This window comes from Pinus tabuliformis, chromosome 1_2 (genome assembly GCF_031772625.1).
Source record: "Pinus tabuliformis cultivar Carrire ecotype Pingquan chromosome 1_2, CPIR1, whole genome shotgun sequence".
Lineage (NCBI taxonomy): Eukaryota > Viridiplantae > Streptophyta > Pinopsida > Pinales > Pinaceae > Pinus > Pinus tabuliformis.
This window is the reverse complement of record NC_142298.1, coordinates 975,901,214-975,912,766: the sequence shown is the minus strand read 5'-3', so window position 1 is coordinate 975,912,766 and position 11,553 is coordinate 975,901,214.

Below are 11,553 nucleotides of genomic sequence, written 5' to 3'. Positions count from 1 at the left end.
GTGATTTTATTTCAATGCTTCGAATCAGTGTCCGACAAAATCTCGATAATGTTATTATATTTGGTGTTTACTCTACCACACAAACTTTAGCAAACAACTACCCATTCTCTATGTTGAATTTTGTAGCTATGGTCAGTGTTCATAATGTTCATTTGTACTTGTAATAATAAAATATAAATTATATTTGTGATAAAAGAAAAATTATTTGAATCATATTCTTCATGCTTACAAGAAAAGAATTTTGTTTATTTCTATATTCAAAAGAAAAATATTACAAGGCATGTTCTTCACGACCTTATCAATAACGTAAAAATAAAAATAAAAATTTGTATTCTAGACACAATAAGATGCCAAAGTTGGCCTCCCAATGATGAAGTTGTCCCTGCCCAGGAGGCATTTATTCGACCCCTTCCAATGTGTATATATGGAGACCACTTGATCTCTACCCTAAGGTAATTCGCATCTCATCATAAAGAGTATTTTCTAATCTAGCATAGCGAAGCAGGATGAGGAATGAGGTCAAGTTGAAGAAAAAGAAGAAGCAAAGGAGAAGCAAAAAATTGACCCTAGTGCAAACCTATGATGAATTGTGGAGAAGCTCCTTGAAGTGATTAGTGAAGATTGACTTAACATCTTGAGGAATCTTGTGTGCCCCTCCTCTTCGCTGCCAATAGACTCCATCAAATCAATCCTCTCCTAGGACATTCATCCACCTAACATCCAATCATCTCCAAGAAACCCTCTGCACCTCCCTGTTGCATCTTGAGGAATCTTGTGTGCCCCTCCTCTTCGTTGCCAATATACTCCATCAAATCAATCCTCTCCTAGGACATTCATCCACCTAACATCCAATCATCTCCAAGAAACCATCTGCACCTCCATGTTGTTGCTCTCTTGCCTAGGGTTATGTGTGACACATTGTTATAGCTTCCTATCACTGGTTACAGGGCACACAACAACCCTCCAAAATATGCTATAATAGTCATCCAATAATTCCGAGTCCTCTCCTACTGGTCTACCCTTACTCGTTGTCCTTTCTAACCCCACACACATTGTTCTCGCATGTGTAAGAACCACACAAGGTACCCTACAAGTGGTTATCCATGACAACAATACAAATTGCCCTCAAAACAAGCAAGGGCACTGTTTGGAATGCGACCTCATAGGGATGACTGTGGCTAAGAGAGAGGGGCTTGACTAGTCCTCTCAACGTTTATACAAGTCCTCCAACAATGTTGTACCTACAACACTTCTCTGTGTACCTAAACAGAGACAAAATACTCACAAAACATGCCCAGAAACATACCCAACTTACCTCTAAGTTGCTGCAACCTAATCTAACTAAGGAGACATGCCCACGTTGCCCACAAACTGCCCTTAGGGCTGTAGCCTATACCACAGAGAAAAACCACACCTAATTACAGAGATAATCTCCCAAACGTGGCAACCTTTTTACTACTTTCTCTAGCCTCAGATTCACACTCCAAATTGTAGATACATCTTGATTTTTTATGCATTTGGGATGTGAAGGAATGACCTACAACGTCAAGTCGACCCCTATTTGGTGCCACATTAACCCACAACTTCACTAAAAAATTCATATATCAAGTTCTAGACCTTGGATTTGAGTGATTTTTTATGCTCACGGTTACCCTCGGGGTCCTCTATCACCTTAAATCATCACATGTTCAAAACTCATCATCGATTCACACCCACCAGCTTGGGTGCAAAGCCCACAGGGTTGGGTTTCATGCCCACAAGTGTTTTTGTGGCGCTCCAACCTCCAAACCCTCGATCCTCAAGGCTTGGAGTACCTCCCAAGCTACAAACATCAACACTCCCTCTTAGTGAGGGAGGTACATCTAATACTATTAAGTAACCATCATCATCTGGCGACACTAGCCCATCTGTCGTCCATCACCGCAGCATAACTTGTAGAATGAACCCGAGAATCTCAGTGGTGCCTCTACCTCATCACATCTAAACCTAAAGATCCCAAACCTCCATAAGGTTTCTCCCTTTGAGGCTAGACCCCCTCTCAACCTACACGATCTCCATTGGCTCAATCCTACAAGCACTCATCCTCCTGGATTAAATACCACTCGTGCAAACCCCTCCAATCTCATATATGCAACATCATGATCTGATGAAGACTCTAGCCTACCAATCTGTATTCCATCACATGAGGCCATCTCGATCAACTTGATCTCGTCAAAGCCAAAGCAATCCCCTATCTGTCAGAACTATCCATGGGAAATCAATGGAAGTCCGTGATCTGCAAACCTCCACACGACATACTAAAGTGCACCAAGCTCACCCACCGATCCACCATAACTCCCAACAAATCTCACCATGTAGTCTATCGAGACTACATCTCCATGTCTTCAGTTGAACCCTCTGCTCTATGATCTAGAAACCCACAACTCCCTTTGAGTTGCTTCGTTGTGCACACTCTGATTCATTGTCCCTCAAAGTAGTTCAGAGACGCTATGATACCATGTTGTTTTTCCACGATCTTGGTGTGTAGGATAGAATCTTAAATCACTGATGCTACCAAACCAAGAATGACAACGAAACCACTTTGCACAACGGAATATAAACAACAATAAACTTACATGGAAATTTTTTTACAATTTTCAACCCAACTCCGTTATATTAATCAACATATATTACATCAGTGTACAATGCTTGTACCAGGGATAATGGCCCTCATACATCCACAAGTACAAGATACAAAACTAGGGCTCGGTGTAAGTCCATTGACAACCAATCTGCCCATACAAGATACATTGACTATCTGGTTGATGTAGCGCACTCTCGGTCATACTTGGTACCTGTCTGGTCCAGCGACTCCTAATTTGCCACTTCTGTCTCTATCAATGCTCCAAGTCCATCTAGCCACTCAACCTCGGTTGTCAATCTAATCACTAGTTGTGTCTTAATCCATCAAGGGCACTACTGCTCCTCAACTACTTGTGTGTGAAGTCCTTCTCCACACACAAGTCTAGGGTTGCTCAACACTACTCCTAGCTTATCAGACCCTTGAGCTCAACAAATGCCAACTCTAGCAACCACCTAGGTCCATGAAGATGGTGCACACTAAGCTCCAACTTGGGCACTATCACATTACCCCAATCCATATCCACACTTGGTTCACTCGCATGCTTCCATCCAACAATGCATGAGTGACCAATCCTATTGTAGCGTATGCTCCTAGTTATGGCATCAAATCATCTAGGAAAACCCCCCTCTTGGCTGCCAAAAGACTCCATCAAATCAGTCCTCTCCTAGGACATTCATCCACCTAACATCCAGTGATCACCAAGAGACCATCTGTGACTCCCTGTCACTGCTCTGAAGACTACTTGAGCCAAGTGGATATTGGTGGCCACCCGCCAAGTCCACTTGGATCCTCACCATTGTTTCTTTCAGCTTTTTAGTTTCCTTAATTGTAGCACAATTTACTATTTTTAGCAGTTTTTCGGGTCTTGAACTTCTGGAGCCATTTTAAGGCCCTAAACGACGTTTTTTGGGAAAACTGGAGCAACATGGGTCCATGGACCGATCTTGCTCTTCCCAAAGTTGTAGTTCTCGGATAGATCTTTCTAACGAGAAATTGTGCGCGTCAAATGGAGATCGTATGCCAAAGTTACGACGCCGGGAAGTTGATGTACCAATTTACCCAAACGGGGCCCACAGTTTGGCGTTTCATCTTCTAGGGTTAGGTTTTTGGATGTTTAAGGTTTTCCATTGTTTCTCAACAATAAATAGGTTTATTTCTATTTCTGTTGTAAGCATATTTATCTATTTTACATTAATGAAATGAAGTATTATTTCCGTTGCATCTTTGTATTTATGGTTATCTCTGGAATTTGTTGCATACCTGTTTAAATCCGAATCAGTAAGGTCCTCATCTAGGAAAACCCTCCTAGAAAAACCTGTGGTATTGTTTAGTAAAGTCGGTGAGCTTACTGCATTGTTTTGCAGTAACCAAAGAGATGGCAATAGGTGGTGCTACCTCTGGTATCCTGTACAACTTATTTCCTAAAGTAACAATAACAGCATGGGGCCTTGATTCATACACAACGTGTTGCTTCCACAAGTATGGCTGTCCTAATCATACATCACAAACTTCAAGGGGAGAAATGTTACACAACACCTCATCAGTGAAGGGCTTGATGTTGTATGGAAGGCGACAATGCTAGCTCCGGCGAAGATCTCGTCCTTGGTGAAGCCATTTGATGGTGTACGGTTGTGGATGTGCCGTGATTGGTAAGTAGTTTACTGCATTGTTTTGCAGTAACCAAAGATGGCTGTAGGCGGTGCTACCTCCAATATTCTGTACAACTTATTTCCCAAAGTAATAATAACAGCACAAGGCCTTGATTCATACATAGCATGTCGCTTCCACAAGTATGGTTGTCCTAATAAATACATCACAAACTAAGGGGAGCAATGTCACACAAAGCCTCATCCGTGAAGGGCTTGATGTTATATGGAAGGCGACACTGCTGGCTCACGCGAAGATCCCATCCTTAGTGAAGCCATCCGATGGTGTACAGTTGTGATGTGCTGTGGATTTACTATTTTTAGCAGTTTTTTGGGTCTTGAACTTCCAGAGCCATTTTGAGGCCCTAAACGACGTTTTTTTGGGAACAATGGGAGCAACATGGATCCATGAACCAATGTTGCTCTTCCCAAAGTTGTAGTTCTCAGATAGATCTTCTAACGAGATATTGTGCGCGTCAAACGGAGATCATATGCCAAAAATACGACCCCGGGAAGTTGATGTACCAATTTACCCAAATGGGGCCCACAGTTTGGCATTTCATCTTCTAGGGTTAGGTTTTTGGATGTTTAGGCTTTTCCATTGTTTCTCAACAATAAATAGGCCTTCAAACCTCATTGTAACATAGTTTAGAGGCATGTAGCTGCCACATCTCTTCTCATAGATAAGCTACCATCGCCCTAGCTGGTTGATTTCTATCTCTGTTTGTAAGCATATTTCAGGATTTTACAGTAATGAAATGAAGTATTATTTCTGTTGCATCTTTGTGTTTATGGTTATCTCTGGAATTTGTTGTGTTCATGTTTAAATCTGGATCAATAAGGTCCTCATCTAGGAAAACCCTCCTAGAAAAACCCGTGGTATTGTTTAGTAAGGTCGGCATGCTTACTGCATTGTTTTGCAGTAACCAAAGAGATGGAGGTAGGCAGTGCTACCTCCGGTATCCTATACAACTTATTTCCCAAAGTAACAATAACAACATGGGGCCTTGATTCATACACAGCATGTCGCTTCCACAAGTATGGTTGTCATAATAATACATCACAAACTTCAAGGGAAGCAATGTCACACAATACCTCATCCGTGAAGGGCTTGATGTTGTATGGAAGGCAACACTGTTGGCTCACGCGAAAATCCCGTCCTTGGTGAAGCCATCCGATGGTGTACAATTGTGATGTGTCGTGGATTTACTATTTCTGTAGGAAAACCCTCCTCTTGGCTACCAAAGACTCCATCAAATCAGTCCTCTCTTAGGACATTCATCCACCTAACATCCAATGATCACCAAGAGACCATCTGCAACTCCCTGTCACTACTCTCTTGCCTAGGGTTCTCTGCACACTACTGTAGCTTCCTATCACTGTTCAGGACACCCAATAACCCTCCAAAATCTGCTACAAAAGTCCTCCAATCATTGTGAATCCTCAACCCTTACTCGTTGTCCTTTCTAGGCCCCTCACACATTGTTATGGCCCTTATAAGAACCACACAAGGTAGCCTACAAGTGGTTGTCCATGATAGCAATACAAATTTCCCTAAAAACCAGCGAGGAGACTTTGTTAGGGTTGTGGCCTCCTAGAGATGATTGCGGCTAGGAGAGAGGGGCTTGAATATCCCTCTCGGCCCTTCTACATGTCCTCCAACAGATTTGTACCTACAACACTTCTCTGCAGCCCTAAATAGATAGGAAATACTCACAAAACATGCCTAGAGACATACCCAACTTACCTATGATTTGTTGCGGCTTAGCTAAGGAGACATCCCCGCATTCCCCACAAACTTCCCTTATGTCATCCTCTTGTCTGCTTCAGGGTTGAAGCCTATACCAAAGAGAAAAACCACAAGTAATTGCAGAGATAATCTCCCAAACTCGACAACCTTTTTACTCCTTTCTCTAGCCTCAGATTTGCACACCAAATCGCAAAGATATCTTCATGTTTTATGCACTTGGGATGTGAAGGAACGACCTACAACGTCACTCCTATATATACAATCTCATGTGGTGTTTAGATATAATTTGTGGCACTCCAAAAATGTCAAGCCAACCTCCATTTGGTGCCACATTAACCCACAACTTCACTAAAAAATTCATATCTAAAGTTCTAGACCTCGGATTTGAGTGATTTTTGATGCTCTCGGTTACCCATTAGATCCTCTATCACCTCAAATCATCACATGTCCAAAACTCATCATGGATTCACACCCACCATCTTGGGTGCAAAGCCCACAGGCTTGGGTTTCATGCCCACTAGTGTTTTTGTGGCGCTCCAACCTCCAAACCCTCGATCCTCAAGGCTTGGAGTACCTCCCAAGCTACAAAAATCAACATGAAGGAGGCCTTGTATGGACTTCAGTAAGCACCAAGAGCTTGTTATTATAGAATTGATGGATATCTGATGAGACATGGTTTCTCTACGAGTGTTGTTGACCCAAACCTATATATCAAGGTTTTGAAGGGTTTGCATGTTATATGTTAATGATTTGTTCCTAACAGGTGTAGATAATCTTATTATTCAGAGTAAGAGAGAGTTGGCCTCTGAGTTTGACATGAAGGATCTTAGTTTGATGCATTACTATTTGGGATTGGATGTCTAGCAGAAACCTACTGAAATCCTTCTCAAGCAAGGAAAATATGTCATCAAGATCCTTCAAAAATTTGGAATGATGGAATGCAAGTCTGTGACAACTCCTATTGTGATCAATCTGAGAAAGCTAGGGGATTTTGACTCTGATCTGGTTGATCCATCCATGCTCCGGCAATTGATTAGATTGTTGATGTAGTTGGTTAATACCAAGCAACACATTTGCTTTGTTGTGAACACCTTCAGCGAATTCTAGATGGAACCGAGACATGAGCATTAGATTGTAGCAAAGCATATATTGAGATATTTACATGGTATTGTTGATTATTATTTGAGATATGCCTCAAACGGTGAGATACAAATGTAGGGATATACATATTTTGACGGGTCAGGGAGTGTGGATGACATGAAGATTACATCTGGTGTGTGTTTTAGATTGCACTCTACTATGATATCCTAAACGAGCGGGAAGCAAAGATTTGTTGCACTAAATACTGCAGAAATAGAGTACATAGCAGTGTGTTTGGCATGTTGTGAGGGAGTATGGCTTTGTAAGCCTCTATCAACCTCTCTTAGAGAATCGGTCCTAGCTATTTGTACTTCACTGCTTTGTGAAGATGTGATATTTTGTGGATTTTTAGCTATTGGGTACTAATCTTATTATGGAGACATCATTTTGGGATAAAGAAGCCCTTGGATATTTTGTGAGTACTTTTTGTTGAATTAATTTCATGATTTTTGCATATAATGAATATTGCTAATGTCTCTACATTCCATGTCTAAATGCTTATTTTTATATGAAATGCTTGGTAAACTTTACATCTTACTGAGCTTATCTTCAAAAAAATTGATCCCCTCATAAATTGATAGTTAGGATTAACCTAGTGTTCCCTCCCCCTTACTCCCTTCAAGGATTTGATATTTCCATGGTCAAAATCCATGAAGACTCCATCACCCAAGTAGCTAGAAGGCATTGGCTTTCATTTTGGTGATTAAACGTCAATATATATATATATATATATATATATATATATATATATATATATATATATATATCTCCTAAAATTCTGGCCTTTCAGGAGAAGCTTTAAGGGATAGGGTTTCAAGCTGAATACTACTAAGGCTTAGACGTTGAGCTAGTTTGACATTATTGCACCTTGTTGAGCCTTAAAACATAAAAAAACTAGCAATTTGCATGGCTGAAAGTGCTTCCCTATGTTTGACATCATCTACACTCATCAATTCTAGGGCTTGAAAACTCCTAATTTTGAATTAAGGCTTCAACTTAGGGGCATTTGAAGGTTATGTTGCTCTTATTGTTGATCATACCTTTCAAGAAAACATTTTCATTCTTCATGTTTTCTTAATTCTGTCATTGTTGAATCATGCATTGGAAAACCCAGGCTACATGTTTCTCTTTATATGCCTCTTCAAAGGTAGGTTATTCCCTATCACAAAGAATTGAGCAATGTTATACCTCATTGTTGTGTCATAGTCTAGCTTTTGTGTTGTGAGGCAAATCACAAGAGACCTACGTCAGAGGTCAATATGGTTCATGAGGATGCTTGCATGAGGTTATTCATTAACTCTCTTGGGATTGATCAACGTGAATAAGTTAAATATTCCTATGGACATAGAAACATTCCCTCTATTAAGGTATTTATTAAAATGTTTCATAAGTATAGGGGCCAAGGTTTTAAAAGTGGTGAAAATGTCCTTCAAGATTTTGCTATATCCATCCAAAGGGAGTGCCTTCTTCATCTCTCTAAAGATGTAGACGTTGAGGAAGACAATAATTGTCATCCAAAACAAAACGTCACCCCTAATTATCAAGAAAATCTTCATCTTGTTGATGAAGGGTATTAGGGTTGTGATGAAGAGAATACCTTGAGCAAGAGGAAGAATCCATTTCGGATCATCGAGATGAATATATTGAAAATGATCTTGAAGATGATCCAAGAGAGGACTCTAATGTTAATCAGGAAAGTCTTATTCAGAATTATATATTGTTACGTGAAATCGAGGTAGGCTCCATTTGTTTCATGGATATTGACTATGGTGATACATCTTGTGAAGCCTTGAAAAGGATGATCCCATAAATTCCTTAGAAATTAACATTGGTGACTTTTTGCATATAAAAGAGGGGAAGTGTGATATGAGTAGCCATCATTTTGACAAGGATCCAATTTATGATACCAATGGTGATGTTAACAATAATTGTGTCTTGTTTTATGTTCCATATAATGATTAGGATGATATGATTTTTAATTTGTTTGAGCGTCTTGTTAGTTTTTGTAGGACAAGATGTGGTTAGACCTGCAACATGAAGAGATGAGGCGAACCTTAGTGAAGGTCTTCATCAGTGGCAGCAGCAGCAAGGGTTTGAAATGTGTAAAGGAGAAAGATAATGTGGCGCTTGCATCAAAGGGGAAAGCAAAAGGTCCCAATCGGGGACAAGGCTCGCAGATGGAGAAGAAGGAAAAAAAAGGATCTATCTAAGATCAAGTGTTTCAGGTGTGGCGAGTTTTTCTACTACAGTACTCAGTGTCCTCAAAGGAAGAAGGAAAAGCAGGAGAATCAGGATTAGGGGTAGCATCCGCAAAGATAGACAAGTTGTCCTCCAGGCTGGAGGAAGATCTTGTCATGTTTGCAGTTATACCTTGAGGAGTGAGGTGGGGAGATATGGAGATTTAGTCCCAGAGCAATGCAGAGATTTGGGAAGGGTCTAGAAAGGGAGCACCGAATGGGGTTTCATCATGGATCGGTACCTTGCTACAGGGGCCCAAAATATTCAGTAGCAGGAGGATCAATGTCAATTGTTGCAGTCACATTCTAGAGTGACAATTGCAGACTACTTGAAGTCAGATGTTGAGGAGTGTACAGAAGTGTTGATAATAAAGCGGGAGGCTCGGTAGCATAGTCTACAGTAGCGCAGGCTAGTAGCAGTTAGATGCTCAAGAGATAGTTGCAGCACATAGACAATTGATTCAGTATTTTGGATGCTTCTCAGTTGCAGCAGTAGCAGCAACAATTGAGAGGGAGTTTTAGTTGATCTGAGCAGTTTGATTTTCCAGTGCAAGTGATTCAGCAGGAGAAATCGAGCCAGTAGATCGAGTAGTAGGTGGCAAAGGGTCAGCATAGCATTATTCCGGAGGAGTTTCCAATTCCCGAGACACAAAAGAGGAGGCCGAAATTATTATCCAGAAGGTTGCGCAGGGGAAGCGTAGAGACTCAATTGAGTAGTTTGATTTAGCTTAGGAGAAGCTCATTTTCAATTCCATAGGTCAGGGAGAATTTCCAGAGTGCCGAAGAGATAGTTTCTCAGTCAGTAGCAAGCAAGATGGCATGATTTACAGGAATTATGGATTGGGCATGTAGTAGACTGCGCAAGGGTGACGCAAAGGTTTTGTAGAGCAGGTTCGACGGCTTGCTTTTCAGAGGCAGTGAGGTGTCGGGATTGTTTGAAGAGAGGGTACAATTTGTCGGTATATTTTTGTTAGTATTTCTCCTGGATAGAATCGCCAATTTGGCGACATTTTATTGTACTCGGAAATTCTATTGCTGCATAAAAATAGAAATACTCACTGTTGCACTGGTTTTCCCACATTGGATTTTTTCAGGGACAATTCCAAATATAATAGTGTCAAAAAATTTCTGTGTGCTAGCATTTCTCAATTTCCAACATTTTCATTTCTACAACGTTTATTTTATTTTGTGAAGAAATTGCAGGGTGATTAATTCGAAATTAATAAGAAAACTAATAAACTAAATAATCAGTTAGGAGAATTAATTAAAGTTGTTGCAATTCAAGGAATTTTCACACATCTTCACCTCCTCCCAATATCACCTCTCAGAAATATTCAGATTTTATAACTGATATACATGATGAGCCAACTTTGGTTGCCCCTTTTGAATCTGATTTTCATAAAAAGGAACATGTTTGTCGAGACGTTGCCCCTCAGTGATATCTCGCCTCATACCCTTAATACCATCTCCATTCTTCAAGGTTCAATTGTCATTAGTTCATTAGGGCTTGGCACTCCCTTATCCACATTCTTCAGTGGGGCTGGAAAACATTGCCATGTAGGTTGATGCAACAAAAAGAATGTAAACGAATAATATGGCCACAATAAAAGAAAAAGATCAAAATGCAAAAGATAGCAAGGGCATAAGTTAGCAAATGGGAAAAATCCTAGCATGAGCTCTACCCTCCTCATTAGCCATCAACCAATTTTGGAGCACTTGATGCTCCATCTCATCAAAATGAACCCTTGAATGTCCCAACCCTAATTAGTGATAAATCACTTCATCATAATGGGTAAATTCAATGTTATAACATAAAGATCATGCTTTGATCCTTGAGCTATCCACCAAAACAAAAAGCACTAGCAAAAAGAAGTAAAAGATGCACCAGAGGGGTGAAAAAAGCAGTTCGCGCAAAGTAACTCATGCATCCATGATTTCTCGCTCCATTACATCTATACACTAATGTTGTGGATTCCCACTAGTTGGTCCCCTAACCATGCCACTTGGCCATGAAAATTTTCCCCTCCATTGCTACTTACTTACACCAACACCTATTGATTGAAAGATTGACCTTGGAAATGTCACCTCCCCTTGGGGGCTGGAAGCACCTAATAGAGTTGACTACTTAGCCACCCCTACAAATGCGGGAAACACCTT